Source organism: Geotrypetes seraphini, chromosome 1 (assembly GCF_902459505.1).
Source record: "Geotrypetes seraphini chromosome 1, aGeoSer1.1, whole genome shotgun sequence".
Lineage (NCBI taxonomy): Eukaryota > Metazoa > Chordata > Amphibia > Gymnophiona > Dermophiidae > Geotrypetes > Geotrypetes seraphini.
In genome coordinates, this window is record NC_047084.1 from 10,949,067 (window position 1) to 10,965,993 (window position 16,927).

The 16,927-nt window shown below is 39.6% G+C and overlaps 1 long non-coding RNA gene across 1 annotated transcript in view; it reads right to left on the bottom strand.

Moving 5' to 3' along the window:
* Positions 1–11,544: 11,544 nt before the first annotated feature.
* The window catches only part of LOC117348416, a 58,147-nt gene continuing 52,764 nt past the window's right edge, over positions 11,545–16,927 (bottom strand). Inside the window, exons 2-3 of the long non-coding RNA XR_004536984.1 lie at positions 14,719–15,296; positions 11,545–11,914 (exon numbers count right to left, since the gene is read on the bottom strand). This is a non-coding gene — a long non-coding RNA (uncharacterized LOC117348416). The remainder of the gene's footprint in view (positions 11,915–14,718; positions 15,297–16,927) is intronic.

Below are 16,927 nucleotides of genomic sequence, written 5' to 3' on the forward strand. Positions count from 1 at the left end.
AACTAAAGTACCTGGAAATTAATAAAGAAGAGAAAATAAAGATGGTTGAAAAAAGAAAAATTCTATGTGAACTTATAGGAATATCACTCCTTTACAATCTGCCATTATGGAAACAAAACTAGGTGCCAGCTTCAGGCCTTGAGAATTGATTGATGGTAGGGAAGTGTGAGAAGGGCCTAGATGAAGCTGACAGTCAGTTGGTTGCACAAAGAACTTGAAGTCAAATAAATCTAAATCAGATTCAGAGTCGGAATATTTTTAATCATCTGTTTAATTTCCAGAATCCTACTAACTAAAATAAAATCAGACAGCTCTGAGATCTAGAATCCGATTAGTGGCACCACTGATTCGGGTTTCTAATTTGCAGACAGACTAGCTGCTGAAGAAATAAATCTATGTATCTTTTCTATTCCTTTACTTCAGATGTCCAATTTTACCTTCAGCAATTGCTTTCTGCCGGAAAAAGTAATCCCAATTATTTAGGATTTTAATGATGAATTCTTACAGTAGGAATTACTAGTTACTGCTCTTGTTCAGTCTGTGTATAAGAGCACAACGGATTCCATTATCAGTAGGTTCTTTATTCTCTATTGTAGTCTGAAATGAAGTGTCATCATTGCCTGCAATTAGTAACCTCAAGAGGCAGCATGTTCAAGGCAAGAACTTTGGTCTCAAGGCATTGCATGATTACACAGTGTTATTTTCAGAACGATTTATTTTTGGGACTGTCCAAAATTAGCAGTGCTGTTTACCAAAATACCATCCCCCTGAACAAGTTAAAGTGCATGCCTTCGAACAAATATTTCTTAAGCTTTTATGTTCATTTTAATTAGTCTCTTCTAAATTAAGATGGGGAATAAATGGCACTTTTGTTCTCTTTTAAGACCCCATGGAAATCTATGCCAAGCATCGACTATTCCTTAGTTCTGTTAGCAGGTTAAGTCCAGTATTGGATGGTATTATTTTTTCATTTTGCATGACAAAGGGCTTCTTTTATTAAGGTGCGTTAGGGCCTTAACGCGCGGATTAGTGCGCACTAAATTTCCGCATGTGCTAGACCTTAACGCCAGCATTGAGCTGGCGTTAGTTCTAGCCACGTAGCGTGGGTTTAGCGCACGCTAAAATCCTGCATGCGCTAAAACCAGTAGCGCACCTTTGTAAAAGGAGCCCTATAACTCTAGAACTGATATTCAAGCTGGCATTAATCAAAATTAGGTTTACTAACTTTGTAAGGCCTATGGTACTTAGCCAGTTTCCGGCTGTATAAAATGGTTGAGAAAGTAACTCAGCTGGTGCTTTAAGCTCCTGGCTGGGTCGTGTTTTCTCTTGTTCCGCTCAATGGAGCATCTCCATGTCACTCAGTTGAGAGCTTCATCAGGAGATCTTCAATTGCTAGATTTTCAATCTCATTCCTTTCGTCCGTCATAGTGCCAAACACCCAGATTCTTGTAGAATGAGTCCTTCAAAAAGGAAACAACCATCCTCATTAGTTTTGTGGATTAATTTGCTGGCGACAAATTATTTTATTTTTTTGTTTCAGATCATTAAATTCAACAGGTTACAAAGGCCAGCATAGATCTGATTCTTTGGTCGGATCATGCTGGAATTTGGATGAAATATCAGTTTACTGAAATAGATTCTAATAGACCTGTTTGCTTGCAGATTCAAACTTTCTAGAGGAAATTCAATTAAAAATGAATGAGTTCAGTTCAACACCTCAGATAAAATCTCTTTGGCAACCATTTGGGATGCTTTCAAAGTTACAGTAAGAGGGCAAATAATTTCATTTTTGGCACATATTAGGAAACTGCTTAAAATTGGAATTTTTCAATTTGGAGCAAACTATTCGGACTTTAGAGTCACAATTGTCCTCGAAATGGGAACAAAATACTGTACTTGGAATGCCTTGATGAAAGCTAAATATAAATATAATGAGATTTCCTCACAATTGGCTAGGAAAGAGTTGTTTTCTCAGCAGGCTCTATATTATGGAAACTTGAATAAAGCGGGAAGATTATTGGCTAACTACTTAAAGCAAAAAATGAAAAATTTAAAATTGTGGCCATTAAAGATGAAAAAGGTAAAATTCATTATTCAATTGAAGATGTTTCAAGACAATTTTTGGATTATTATAAAGCTTTATATTCTTCTGAGCTTTATTCAAATACAGAAGTTGAAGGAAGAGATTTCTTACGTTTAATCAATGGGCCCAAAATTCCCGAGCATATAAAAATAAATTTTAAAGCGCCTATATCATTTAAGGAGCTCCAGACAGCATTGAAGTCTCTCAGAGTTGGATCCGCTCGGAATAGTAATGGATTTACAGTGGAGTTTTTCAAATCTTTTCAAAATTTACTATTAGCTCATCTTTTAAATTTATATCAACCACAACTGACTAAGGATTGTATATCAGGTACTATGGCGGAATCATTAATCATTGTTTTGCCAAAGCCAAACAAAGATCCCATGTTGGTTTCAAGCTATAGGCCTATTTCTTTAATTAATGTGGATGGGAAAATCCTGGCTAAGCTATTAGCATTAAGATTAGCCAAGGCTCTCCCTTATATGGTTGGTATGCACCAAACGGGTTTTGTTGCTCAAAGACATTCTTCAAATAATACTAGAATGGCATTTCATATGCTAAATTTATCAAAAACAATGGATGATCCGGCCTTCTCTGTTTCTTTGGATGTAGATAAGGCCTTTGATCATGTAGAATGGACTTTCATGTATCAAGCAATGGATTGGTTTGGTATAGGATCCGGATTTATTCAAATGATTCAAACCTTGTATAGTTCCCCTTCTGCCAGATTATATATTAATAATACATTCTCAGAACGTTTTTTTTTGCAGAGAGGAGTTAGACAAGGATGCCCTTTATCTCCTTTGCTTTTTGATATTGTTTTAGAACCCTTGTTTGCCATTCAGCAGGCAAATGAGATTATTTCATATGCAGGTCGAGATTATAAGATTTTGGCCTATGCAGATGATATTTTGCTTCATTTGAAGAATCCTGAATCTACCATCCTGCATTTACTGGAATTGATTGATTGATTTGGCAAATTTTCGGGTTAAAAAAATAAATTGGAGCAAATCAGAGGTTCTTCCATTAAAAGTGCAGTGTGTAAAAGGTTTGTTTGACTCATTCCCATTCCTTTGGATTTTATTCTTTATCCACTGCAGTAAAATCCGCAAAACGCTGGCCACGTCGGCATTATACAATGGCAGTACACAACAAACAATGAAAAAAATACTGAACTAATACTGACTGAGATAAGTAACTAGCTGTCAATTGTTTTTGAAACCAAGGGAGCAATGCATCTTTGGTGACTTTAAATGATAGATGATATTTTAAAGTATAGTTTAAGTGATAAAAATCAAAAAAGAAAAAAGTAAGAATAATTAAAGTATTATATTGCCCATTATGATTATGCCACATTTTGAGTATCAAGCTGCCTAGGATTTATAAGGACAATAGAATTTTATTTTCCACCTGGAATACATTAAAATTTATCAATAATTTAACACCTATTCCGATTCATCAATCCACATGTCAATCTCTATGGTTAAACTCAAGGATTCAAATCGGCGAGTCTAAAATCCTCTGGAAACATTGGCTGCAGGCAGGCATACGTACTTTAGATGATGTGATTTCTAATGGGAAAATGCTAAATTTATTACAACTGCAACAGTCATTCGGTATATCAAAGTCTCAAGCTTTTAAATGGTTGCAGTTGAAACAGGCCATTCAGAAAGAGTTCCTGATTGGCAAAACTTAAAAGATTAGTATAGTTTGCCGGGCCTATGTTTCCAGACAGATTTCCAAGGGCATCAGGCTACCAAGTGGTACAAATTAATATCTGAATATTTGAACAAAAAACCAAAAACAAGCTTAAAAGATATTTGGAGCATTGAGAAAAAGAAGCAGATTTCTTCTACTCAATGGCCACGGAGTTGGACTTGGAGGATGAGATGTACCTGTTTTTTGCTGTTATATCGAATCTTTTGGAGCCCTGTTCGTTTACAAAAGTTGGATAGTTCAAAGTCTAATAGATGCTGGCACTGTCATCTTGATGTAGGGACACTGGATCACTTGTTGTTCTATTGTCCCTTGATACTCAACTTTTGGAAGTCTATTTGGGGGAAAATTAATAGGATACTGGAAACTTCTATCCCATTGTCATATGACATGGTTTTATTCGGGACCTTGTTACAAACTAAGGGCTCCTTTTATGAAGGTGTGCTAAGTGTTTTAGCGCACGTTAGCTGAAAATCTACCGCCTACTCAAAAGGAGGCAATAGCAGCTAGCACGTGCAGCAATTTAGCACATGCTATTCCGCGTGTTAAGGCCCTAGCGCGGCTTTGTAAAAGGAGCCCTAAGAGTCCAATTAGTGCAAGTCATAACAGATTACTTCTCATTATGACAGGAATTGAAATGCAGTTAATTACAAAGAATTGGAAAAACAGGGATAGGCTGAATCTTAATTTCTGGTAGGAATCCCTGTGCCAAGTTTACAGATTTGCGCGAATGAATTCGGAACAGATGGGGCAGTATAAAAAATTTAATGAGATTTGGGGGTCATTGGCGACATTTGTAAAAAATGTTCACTAGTATAAGCCTTTAATTCCTAAAAGGAAGTTCACACACATCCTGGGAGGGCGGGAGAGGGGAGGAGGGGGGAAATATACTTATATCATTATTGTGAGATAAAAATACTGCTTTATTGTATTATTTGTTTGTATATTATATTGCACTTTGTACTTATTTCCAAAATTAATAAAGAAAATAAAAAAGTAAATCTTGCTACCCTCTTTATAATCACTAATTCTTATTATGTTTTTCTTTCCTTATATTAAAGTTCCTGTAAACTGTACCAAGCTCTGTCTTTATGGAGAGGATGTGGTATACAAACTTACGGTTTAGTATAGTTCTAGTTAGAGCTGCTTGAATCATCCTGATGTATTTTGCGATATTTGTGGGGAGTACACATTGAAAGCAAGTAGGAAACCTATTTTTAAGTTTGTAAAAAGAGCATATGTAGGCTATTTTGGAGATCAAGATAAGTCATGGGCACCTCATATTGTATGCAAAACTTGTACAGAGCATTTGTGCCAGTGGACAAATGGAAAGAAAAGCTGCCTGAAATTTGGAGTACCAATGGTTTGGAGAGAACCGAAAAACCTCTTTGATGACTGTTATTTTTGCACTGTTAATATCATAGGCATCAATCAAAATAATCATGACAAGTAGTCTTACCCTGATCTACCTTTAGCCTAGAGATCTGTTCAGCACTCTGTTCTTGTACCCGTTCCACCTTTCTGTGAACTATTACAGCTCTCAGAAAATGAGTCTTGCATATCTGATATCGCACAAGGTAAAGAATGTGGGGGCAGTGACAGTGATTTCCAAACAACTTCATATAGTGAATGTTTTGACCAGAATGAATTGAGTGATCTGATCAGGGACTTAAATCTTTCCAAGGAGTCTTCTGAATTGCTTGCCTCCAGACTAAAGGAAAAGAATGTACTTCAGCATGGAATGAAAATTACTTTTTATCAAAGGAGAGAAAGGACTTGCTGCCATTCTTTACCAAAGACAACTTAGTATTCTGCAATGATATCGTAAACCTTCTGAAGAAAATGGATCTTTCAGAATATAATCCAAGTGAGTTGCATCATTTCATTGACAGTTCAAAACATAGTTTGAAATGTGTTCTTTTAAATAATGGCAACAAATATGGTTCTATTCCAATCGGTCACTCCACCAGGATGAAAAAACGAGTACAAGGCCATCACTTTATTCATGGATAAGGTAAATTATCAAGAACATCAATGGGAGATTTGTATAGACTTGAAAATGGTTAATTTTCTTATTGGTCAACAAAGTGGCTATACAAATTATCCTTGCTTTTTATGCCTTTGGGATAGTAGAGCCAAACATGAACATTGGGCAAAAAAAGATTGGCCTCTGAGGGAATATATGGTGGTTGGAGGACAAAATGTAATCAATTAACCTTTCTTAGCATGAGAGAGAATCATGCTGCCACCACTACGCATAAAGCTAGGTCTGTTGAAACAATTTGTAAAGGCTTTGAATAAAGACGGTTTGTTCATTGAATATGATAGTGCATATGTTACCTGGACTTCCCATGGAAAAACTGCAGGCAGGAATTTTCAATAGACCACAGATCAGACAACTTATAAATGACCCATATTTCATGGCATCAGTGAATGAAACTGAATCATGTGCCTGGTCTTCATTTGTTCTTGCGAAATACTTTCTTGGCAACAAGAAGGCAGACAACTACACACAATTAGTAGAGGATATGCTCTTTCATTTCAACAGACTTGTCTGTAACATGAGTGTTAAAGTCCATTATCAGCACTGTCACTTAAATCACTTTCCAGAGAACCTTGGTGACTTAAGTGATGAGCAAGGTGAAAAATTTCACCAAGACATAAAAACAATGGAAGGCAGATACCAAGGAAGATGAGAAATGATGGCGGACTATTGTTGGACAAATCAACCAAACAAGGAAACTTCTAGAAATGTCCAAATAAATAAATACCAGATGATGAGGACAAAACTATGTTAAATGGATTTTTCTGCTAGACCTCAAACACCCAAGGTACTACTTTATATTTCTAGAAATATAAAGTAGTACCTTGGGTGTTTGAGGTCTAGCAGAAAAATCCAGACTATTGTTGGAATCATGTGCGGGATTATCCTGGAAGATCCCACTCTCAGAAGTCTTACAAAAGGGGTTTCTTGTGTGTGGAAAGTTTATATCTTAAACTTGTGCTTTTTGTATGAAATAAGTAGATTTTCATGTTGTATACTTTTCTTTTAATATTTAATATGTTGTCTCAGTGGCGTACCTAGGGTATGTGGCACCCGGGGCCCATCATTTTTTGACACCCCCCCCCCCCATGTAAAAAAATTTTTTTTTTTTTTTTTGCAATAACCATGAAATGGAATAAATGGTCAGAATAGAAACAGGCAGTGAAAATTTTCTTTTATTGAACCTCATATATGTAACCATTATTCCAAACATAACAAAACATAAATTATGTCTAAATTGTCATGACATTAGAAGTACATATGGAGTAGTTGCAGGCAGTGGCGTACTTAGGGTATGTGGCACCCAGGGCCCATCATTTTTTGACACCCCCCCCATCTATATGAAAAATATGATTTTTAGTACCAATCTACATATCGCACCACAAGAGTGTACCTAGGAAAAGGCTGCATCTTAAACACTGCAGTGAGCACTAGAACACCAACACATACATTGTAAAACTAAACAAGCCAGATCCCGCACAGTCAATTGGTCCTGTAGTCAATGCCAACTGAAAACTATGTCTTTTTCATACACACAGAACAGAGATACACCCTCGCCCAAAATGGAATAATCACAAACTAAAAATAGAAATATGTAGACAAAAGTTAAACTGATCCGCCAAGAAACCAGACCCTGGATACAATGCAACACCACAAAAAACAGTAACACATGTCCTCTAATACAGTGCAAAATATAAAGACAGTAGATGTAAATTTGAAAAAACTGATACATAACAATCACCACTTTATAAATTAACAAATAAAAATAAAACAAATAATGAGATATAAAAAAATACAATTTTATTGGACTAATCCCCGTAAGCTCGGTCCCCATCCCCGCAAACCACCTGATTCCATCCACACAAGCCTTGAATTGTTTATATTAAAGTATAAAAAGAAACAATATTCTGTACAATTGTCAATTTATAAATCAGCGTCTTCTCCCCACTCTCTTCCCCATTTCCCTTCAGCATCCTCAGCCCACTCTCTCTCCACTTTCCTTCAGCGCACGCACATAAAAACAAGCAAGTAATTTTATATCATTTTCATTCTATTCATTCATAGAAATTAAAGTCTAGATAATGCCAGTCACATAACAAAACATGATTTTACAAAAATAATTCCCTGCAGTCAAGCCTGCAAGGATTATTAGATGTCTTTCAGCAGTTCCCCTCCCTCCCTCCCCCTTACCTTTGTGGCCAAGTCAAAATGATCTACCAACAATAAAATTTTAAAAACACAAAGCACGCTGTACGCAGAGAAAATGTTAATTATCATTTATATTCTGCGGGTTTTCAAAGAGGTCAAGGCAGATGACTTTATGCAATGTCACCTCAGTAACAACTATACAAAAATAGACAAATATTCCCCCTCCCTTTTTACTAAACTGCGATAGCGGTTTTTAGCGTAGGGAGCTGCGCTGAATGCCCCACGCTGCTCTCGACGCTCATAGGCTCCCTGCGCTAAAAAACTCTATTGCGGTTTAGTAAAAGGGGGCCATAGTGCAAAATATAGACAGCAGATATAAATTTTCAAAACGGACACATTTTGATCACTAAGTTGAAAATAAAATCATTTTTCCTACTTTTTTGTCTGGTGATTTCATGAGTCTCTGGTCCTTCTTCTGATCCTTCTTCTTTCTCTCTCCCCCTGGCTCCCCTCTTTATTTCTGCCTTTCTTTCTCTCTCCTCCTGGCCCCCCTCTTTCTTTCTGCCTTTCTTTCTCTCCCCCTTGACCCCCCTCTTTATTTCTGCCTTTCTTTCTCTCCCCTTGGTCCCCCTCTTTCTTTCTGCCTTTCTTTCTCTCTCCCCCTGGCCCTCCTCTTTCTTTCTGCCTTTCTTTCTCTCCCCCTTGACCCCCTCTTTATTTCTGCCTTTCTTTCTCTCCCCTTGGTCCCCCTCTTTATTTCTGCCTTTCTTTCTCTCCCCTTGGTCCCCCTCTTTCTTTCTGCCTTTCTTTCTCTCTCCCCCTGGCCCCCCCTCTTTATTTTTTCCTTTCTTTCTCTCTCCCCCTAGCCTGCACAAAGCCATCGTGCCGATTTCTCCACTTCCACGATTCTTTCCCTACCCTCACCCCCAAGCCAGCAGCCGATTTCTCCCTGCTCCTTCCCCGATGTCCTGATGTCCTGAACTTCATCGGGCAGCAGCAGCATTCACAATTCACTGATGTTGCCCGCTTCAGGCCTTCCTCTCTGTCGGGTCCTGTCTTCATGAAAACTGGAAGTAGGCAGGACCCGGCAGAGAACAAGGCCTGAAGCCGGCAACAGCAGCGAATTGTAAACGCTGCTGCTGCCCGAAGAAGGTAATGGAGCACCGAGAAAGTCCGCTTCTCCCCCCTCCCAGCCGAACCCCCGCTGACCCTCCTATCTCCCCCCCCCCCCGTGAACCTTTCCGACCTTCCCAGCGAGAGCAGCAAACCTCCTTCGCGGCTTTCTCCTCCCTCTGCCGCGTTACTGATGACGTCATCAGTGATGCGGCAGAGGGAGGATAAAGCCGACGCTACTGGAGGGAGGTTTGCTGCTTTCGCTGGGAGGGTCAGAAAGGTTCACTTGGGGGGGAGAGAGATAGGATGGTCAGCGGGGTTTCGGCTGGGAGAGGGGAGAAGCGGTCTGCCTTGGTGCTCCAAGGCCTGGCGCCATTACCTTTTTCGATAATGGCGCCGATGCTGCTTTCGCTGGGAGGGTAGGAGCGCGATAGGGACCGGGCCAGCTGTGCACCCCCCCCTAAGGCGGCACCCGGGATGGACCTCCCCCTCGCCCCCCTTGGTACGCTACTGCCCTGGGGAAACAGCCTGCAACAAGATCGCGCGATGCCAGAGATCTTTGCCTGCTTCGGCTGTTTCCTCCGCCGCGGTCCCGCCCCTCCTCTGACATCAGAGGAGGGGCAGGACCGTGGCGGAGGAAACAGTCGAAGCAGGCAAAGATCTCTGGCATCGCGATCTTGCTGCAGGCTGTTTCCAGACGCGACACCCGGCGCAGGGGGGGGTAACTGGACCGGACCGGGAGCACCCCCTCAGGGCTTGGTACCTGGGGCGGACCGCCCCCCCCACCCCCCCTTGGTACGCCACTGTGTTGTCTTCATGCCCATTTAAAATATCCTGATTTTTAATGGGCAAGCAGAGTGAAAAGTAGTATATGGCACATGTTCTATATCTCAAAAACTAGAGCTGATAGGAGAAAACTGATACCATTTTTGGAATCAGCAGGTCAAATATATGCCAAAACAGGTCTAACATTTGAGGCATCAAAATGAGTGTTGGCCAGTGTTATGCATGCAACTGTCAGATTTAGGTATTAAGCTTTAAATCAGTCATAGATCTGATGTAAATATTAGTGCCTAAATTTAGGTACATTGATGATGACTTAAGCTAGTATTCTATAATGACAATTAAGCGTGTAATTACCGTTATGGCAGAGGTGCACAATTCACCTAATTTATGTTCCTAAATGGTAGCACCAAGTTAAAGAATTGCCACCTAAATAATTATTTTTATATTTAGAACTAGGAAACGGGGAGTAAGATGGCATTAAGGGTAGACACATGATTCGGTCTCTCACTGAGTGCTTGGCTGGCAGACCATTTCTGTTTCGTTAGGGAAGCAGAAAGGAGCAGAGCGAACTTACCCTCCAGAGTCAGTGGCTTCAAAATTGTTGGTTCAGACCATGATACCCAGTGTGGTATCCTGAAACGGTGCAACTGCAGAACCTGCTTCATGAGGAAAGAAATATATCTCAACCTCAGCATTCATCAAACAATTATACTGGCTTCCCATACCATCATGGATAAATTTCAAAATATCTTGTATCCTACACAACATACTCCACGGAAACTCAGCTGCCCCCTTATCCAAATATTTTCAGTGGTCTGGTCCACCTCCAGTAGAATCCCTAACAAAATTCAACTAAACATGCCAACATAAAAACCTCCACTACAGAAGAATTTTCAACTCCATGCTGACATATTTGAGAGTAAAAAACAAACAAACAGGGGAAAACAAAACCACAAACACAAATGTACCAGAACCAGAATGGAATTGTCCAGATCAGAATGATGTGCACTAAAAAAGTGTCCTCCAATTCATCTGATAATATGAAGATCTTTATTCCTCCAATGACATAATAATACATTCAACGACTCAATGACTCATGTACATGTTTCGGCCAACAGGCCTTCCTCAGGAGTCTTAAAAGTCACGAATGATGATATTCACAGTATGCTGCCATTCAAATAGCTTTGACCAAGGACCAGCCAAAAAAGAAGTGTCATCTGCCCCAGAGCTTCCATTTCCTGTTTAATTACAGTGCAGGTCCCACACAGCATTCATCACAGCACTGCCTCATGTCTTTGCACTGATGCATCTTATGTTTTCTAGATGCATCAGTGCAAAGACATGAGGCAGTGCTGTGATGAATGCACTGTAATTAAACAGGAAATGGAAGCTCCGGGGCAGATGACACTTCTTTTTTGGCTGGTCCTTGGTCAAATCTATTTGAATGGCAGCATACTGTGAGGAATAAAGATCTTCATATTATCAGATGAATTGGAGGACACTTTTTTAGTGCACATCATTCTGATCTGGGCAATTCCATTCTGGTTCTGGTATATCTGGGAGTGAAAACATGGAACGACCTCCCTGAAGCAATCAGGATGGAAACCAGCAACACATTATTTCGTAAAAAAATGAAAACTCTTATTTTTGACAAATGATACTTTCGCCTATTTCTTCTCCCGCTTTAGGACCTCTCCTGTCCTTTCCCTGCCCTCTTTCTCCTCCTCTTCTCTGTAAGTTGCCTTGAGCCTGATTAGGTTAATGCGACACACAAATAGAAGATTAGATTAGAAAGCCGAGTAAGTCGGCTAACTTTAATACAAATCAGGTTTCGCTTGGCTCAGAACAAAGACTGGATCGCCTCAGTCCAGAAGCAGTGTAGGCATGGAGATGGCTGAAGAAATGCTATCCCAAATGGAGTTTGTGGCAATCAGCCATGGAGGACCAGCGGTACTGTAATTAGCAGTAAATAGCAGCAGTAAGAGGTATTAGTTCAGTCTTATATCTTCCAATCCCAGTATGTCCTGCAGGAAAATAAGAAATTAATCACTATGTGATGTCAAATAGAATATCAAAATTGAGAATGTTCACTCCTTAACTCCTTGCTGTATGGGAAATGAACCCATGTTTGGTTTCCTTTTGATATCTCAATGTTATCCAGACCTTATTCTCCTGTAGAACGCTTTGGGATGGCAGATATGCAAAATTTTTATTTTATAATATGAAAGCGGTTTGGCAACTCTGTGCATCAAGTTTCAGTGCACTTTGATACCTTTAGTTATACGACCTTAAGAATTCTCTAAAAAAATTCAATGAACGTTTCTGGGAGATGATACATAATTTGAATACCAGACATTAGAAGACTGCAACAGTGAATATACTAAGGGCTCCTTTTATCAAGGCACACTATGGAGGTTAGCATATCGGACATTTCATCACGCATTAACCCCCGCAGCAAGCCAAAAAACTAACGCCTCATCATTGGAGGCAATTGCAACTAGCGCAGCAGGTGGTTTAATGTGCGGTATTCTGCGCGTTAAACCCCTACTGCGCCTTGATAAAAGGACCCCTAAGAATATGAAAAGACATCAAATTATATAGGAATTCTATTTATATTTTTAATTTTAGAAAATTATTTGTGATCTACATTTCACCTGAAACCAACAGCATATGTGCAAAATTGCGTAGTTGCATGCTTTTGTACAATTCTGTGTTATTCAAATAAAACTGTGGGATTTAAAGAATGTTTTTATGAGGGTGAATCAAAAATTAAAGGCAATTGTTAAATTACACTAAACTGGAACAGAGCTAGCTAAATGCAACATATGTTCGTGTACATTGCCTATTGGGAAGTTTGTTCATGCACAGTGCAGCACTTGGCCTTTCATCGTGTGGCAGCCACAAGGTCAGAAACATGGACGCTCCATTGCAAGATTGCACCATCAAAGAACAACATGCAGTAGTGTGCTTTCTTTGGGCAGAGGGAATGAAACCTATGGAAATTCATCATCGGATATTGACTCTGTATGGACTTAGCACCATGAATCAATGAAAGGTTTATGACTGGGTAAAAAGGTTTAAAGCAGGAAGAACAGGTGGAACTGATGAAGGTCGTTCTGGTCGCCCATCAACATCATGCACACAAGAGCACATTGACAGGGCAGATGCCTTGATTAGAAAAGACTGACGGATAATGGTGTCTTAATTGGCTGCACATTTGGATATCAGCTATGGATCTGCACTTGTCATAATACTTGGGATACAGGAAAGTCTGCGCATAATGGATTCCCAAACAGCTTATTGATCAGCACAAGCAACAGTGTGTGGAGGTTGCAACCCAGTTCCTGAAACAGTATGAAGAAGATTAGAGTATTCTGGAGAGAATTGTCACTGATGATGAGACATGGGTGCATCACTGCAACCCGGAGAGCATGAGACAAAGCATGATGGAGTAAAGGAAGCAGTGCTCATCTGAATTCAAGAGCAGCCGAAAAACTTCTCTGCAGGAAAGCTGAAGCTAGTTGAACAACACAACAAATGTGTTGTCTTGCATGGGGACTATGTGGAAAAGTGATATGTTCAATCGCTTACAGTTACTTCTATTAAAGACATTAAATATATTTTGCCTTTACTTTTTGATTTACCCTTGTACATAAGTGTTCAAGATTCCATAAGAGTCTTTTTCAAATGGATGGCTCTTATATTAGTCAAGTAAAACTCATAAATAAAACAGTCCAAAGTTTCTGCTACTATAAAGGAAAGAATTGTTGGAGGAAAAATATCTCAGAGATATTAAAGCCCTCACTTTTTGCATGCTGAATTATTATCTCAAAAGTCTATTATTCTCAATCATTTGTCAATAAAATCCTCCATTTTACAATCCTATTTTCAGTACAATATTATTAACTCTTAATATGTATGAAAAATGACTAGAAAGTTTCATAAGAGTGTAGTGTAGTTACAATTTATCATATACACTTAAAAATCAAACAGGGATCTAAAACAAGCTTCCTTGTAATGTCCAGTACTACCCAATGAAAATCTATAGCTAATTCAGGAATAATTTGTAATGTATTTGCCCTGATGCAGCACAGGGAGTACCTATTTTACAATGCCATCTGGGTGCTCGGATTTCATTTTAGAAAACTAGCATAAATCCAAATTGGATCACCTAAATATAGATACATCACTTGTGCCAGATGAATGGCATGTATTAATGGGTACACCTATGTACCATGCTACAATTTCTCATACCATGTCTGCCACACAGTGATTGCTATTCCATGTCTTCCATGCTATGCTTCATCATGCACACTTGCCTTACCATTTCTGCCATATTACGTTTGTCATGCATCGTAATACCATGTTTGCCATGCTATGTTCTGCAATACCATGCTCACCATGCTATATCTCACCATGTTTGTCATGTTATGTTTTGCTATGATTTGTTAACTCTGTCAGACAATGCTTGCCATGCCATCTCCTACCACACTATATCTGAGTGTGACACAGGGGTTAAAGTTACAGCCTCAGCACCCTGAGGTTGTGGATTCAGACCCGTGCTTCTCCTTGTGACCTTGGGCAAGTCACTTGGTCTCCCATTTCCCCAGGTATATTATATAATTTAACGATGATTGTTATACTTTGTTAATCGCTTAGTTTGTAATAAGCGATACATCAAATAAATTAAACTTGAAACTTGATAGATTGTGAGCCCGCTGGGACAGACAGGGAAAAATGGTTGAGTACCTGAACATGGCAATATGGCAACACAGATTGGTTGCCAATAAAACATGGCATCAGACAAGGATGCATCCTGTCACCTTACCTGTTCAATCTGTATGGTGAAACCATCTTCAGAAAAGCAAATTTGGTAGAAGAGAGTGTCGGTTTCAAAGCTGGTGGCTGAAATATGAACAACCTGCACTGTGCAGATGATATAACGCTCATCACCAGCAGCAAAGAAGACATGCTGTATCTACTGAGAAAAATCAAAGCTGAAAGTCATAACATGGGATTAGAACTGAACACAAGCAAGATGAAGATCATGAACATGGAAAATGATGAAGATTTTGTGTTTGATGGTGATAAAATAGAAGTCGTAAAGGATTTCAATTTCCTGGGCTCTTTTGTAAACAAAGAAGCAACTAGCAGGGAGGAAATACTCTGCAGAATAGCACTTGGTCTCTCTTCAAAGAAGGCTCTTGACAAAGTATTCAAAGGCAAGGAGGTAACACTCCAAACAAAGATCAGACTTATCCATGCACTCATTTTCTCAGTGGTTAGTTACGGATGAAAAAGCTGGACACTATGGAAACAAGTCATAAAGAAGTGTGACTCATTTGAATTTTGGTGCTGGAGAAGGATTTTAGGCATTCCATGGACCACCAGAAGAACAAATTGATTCTGGAAAAGAAAAAAATGGCTATGTCACTTGAAGCCCAAATAATGAAGTTATAACTGTCTTATTTTGCATCTACTTGTTCTAAACCACAGCTGTTGTGAATAGGGATTCTCTTCTTATTTTCTCAGTCTTTTGGGAATAAGGTTTAGTATGCTATATATTTTTCATGTGCTTTGCTTGAGTAATGCATTATTAAACATCTTTTTCTACTATTATCAAAGAGGAGTCCTGTTTACCCCCCAAAATAGAAGGTGTGGAGGGGCATAATAAAAAAAAAGTCTAAGCCTGTTTTGGGCCTAGGGTGCTAGTTGCTCAAAGTTGACAGCATCTAAAGTCCATTCTTGAAAAATACGTCCAAAATATATTTATATTTTTTTTTTGAAAATTGCCTGCTTATACGTCCAGTCGTTTGCCACCAAATCATTTATCTTTATACCACATTCTCGTCCAATAAATTGTCCAAGTCCAAAACACCCAGAACAAGACCTTTTGGACGTAGGAGGGGCTAGCATAGTGATGGACTGGACACCCAGACATGACAACAGAGTAGTGGGGCACCTTACAGGGCACTGCTGTGAACTTCACAAAAAATGTGCCCCATAAACATCTCAACAAAACTCTCCTGCAGGTCATGGTGAGCCCCCCAAAACACCCCCCCAAATCCACTATACTCACCTGTCTACAACCCCAATAGCGAGTATGGCAATACAGTAGGGTTTGGGGGGGAGGTTGGTGGGCTCATATTTTTCACCATGAATGCAGTGGTTTGAGTGACTTATGGGCCTGGGTTCTCCTCTCTATAATTCACTTGCCCACCCCCCAGACTACTTAAGCCACCTTTGTGCAGCTCTACTAGGTTTTCCTTTGCCAGGTGTTGATGTTCCAGAGGTAGGTATGCACGTTATTATTCTGATTTTTATGGCGAGGGGGGGGGTGTCAGTGATCACTGGGGGAGTGGGTGTGGGTGTGGATGTACTTTGACCCTGCAGTGGTTATCTGGTCACTTTGGATACCTTCTGGGCACTTATACCTGTTTTTAGATCGCCTAAGTCACAACATATAAGTTCCATCTAGGCAGTTTTGTTAAGTTTTTGATTATCCCTGAAGGATGACCAAGTATAGGTCGGACTACCTCCCGCCCTAACCACTCCTCGAAAAATGCCCCTTTGAGCTCTGGGTGCAAAGCGGCATTCAGAGACCTAAAAAGTCTCTGGATACGTCTAAAAACCCATTTTGATTATCAGCACTTAGACGACCTGTCTTTTAGGTTGTCCAAGTGCCGATTTGGGTGGGTTTTTATACATATTTCCATTTTGATTATGAACCTCTTAGTATGCAATATATATATATTTTCATGTGCTTTGCTTAAGTAATCCATTATTATACTTCTTTTGACTTTAATATCAAAATGGAGTCCTCTATATTTCAAACAATAAAGCCCCATTCACCTATATGTGGACACCTCCAACACGCCTAAGTCATGTCTACCTAACTCGCGCCTACCTAGCGCCCAGTTCATGCTCAAAAGTAGACCTGCTTTTGTAACACCTACATTAGGTAGATGCGTTAGAACGTTGAACTCCATACGATTCTGTAAATGGATGTCTATTTCGAAGCTACACCTACACCATGC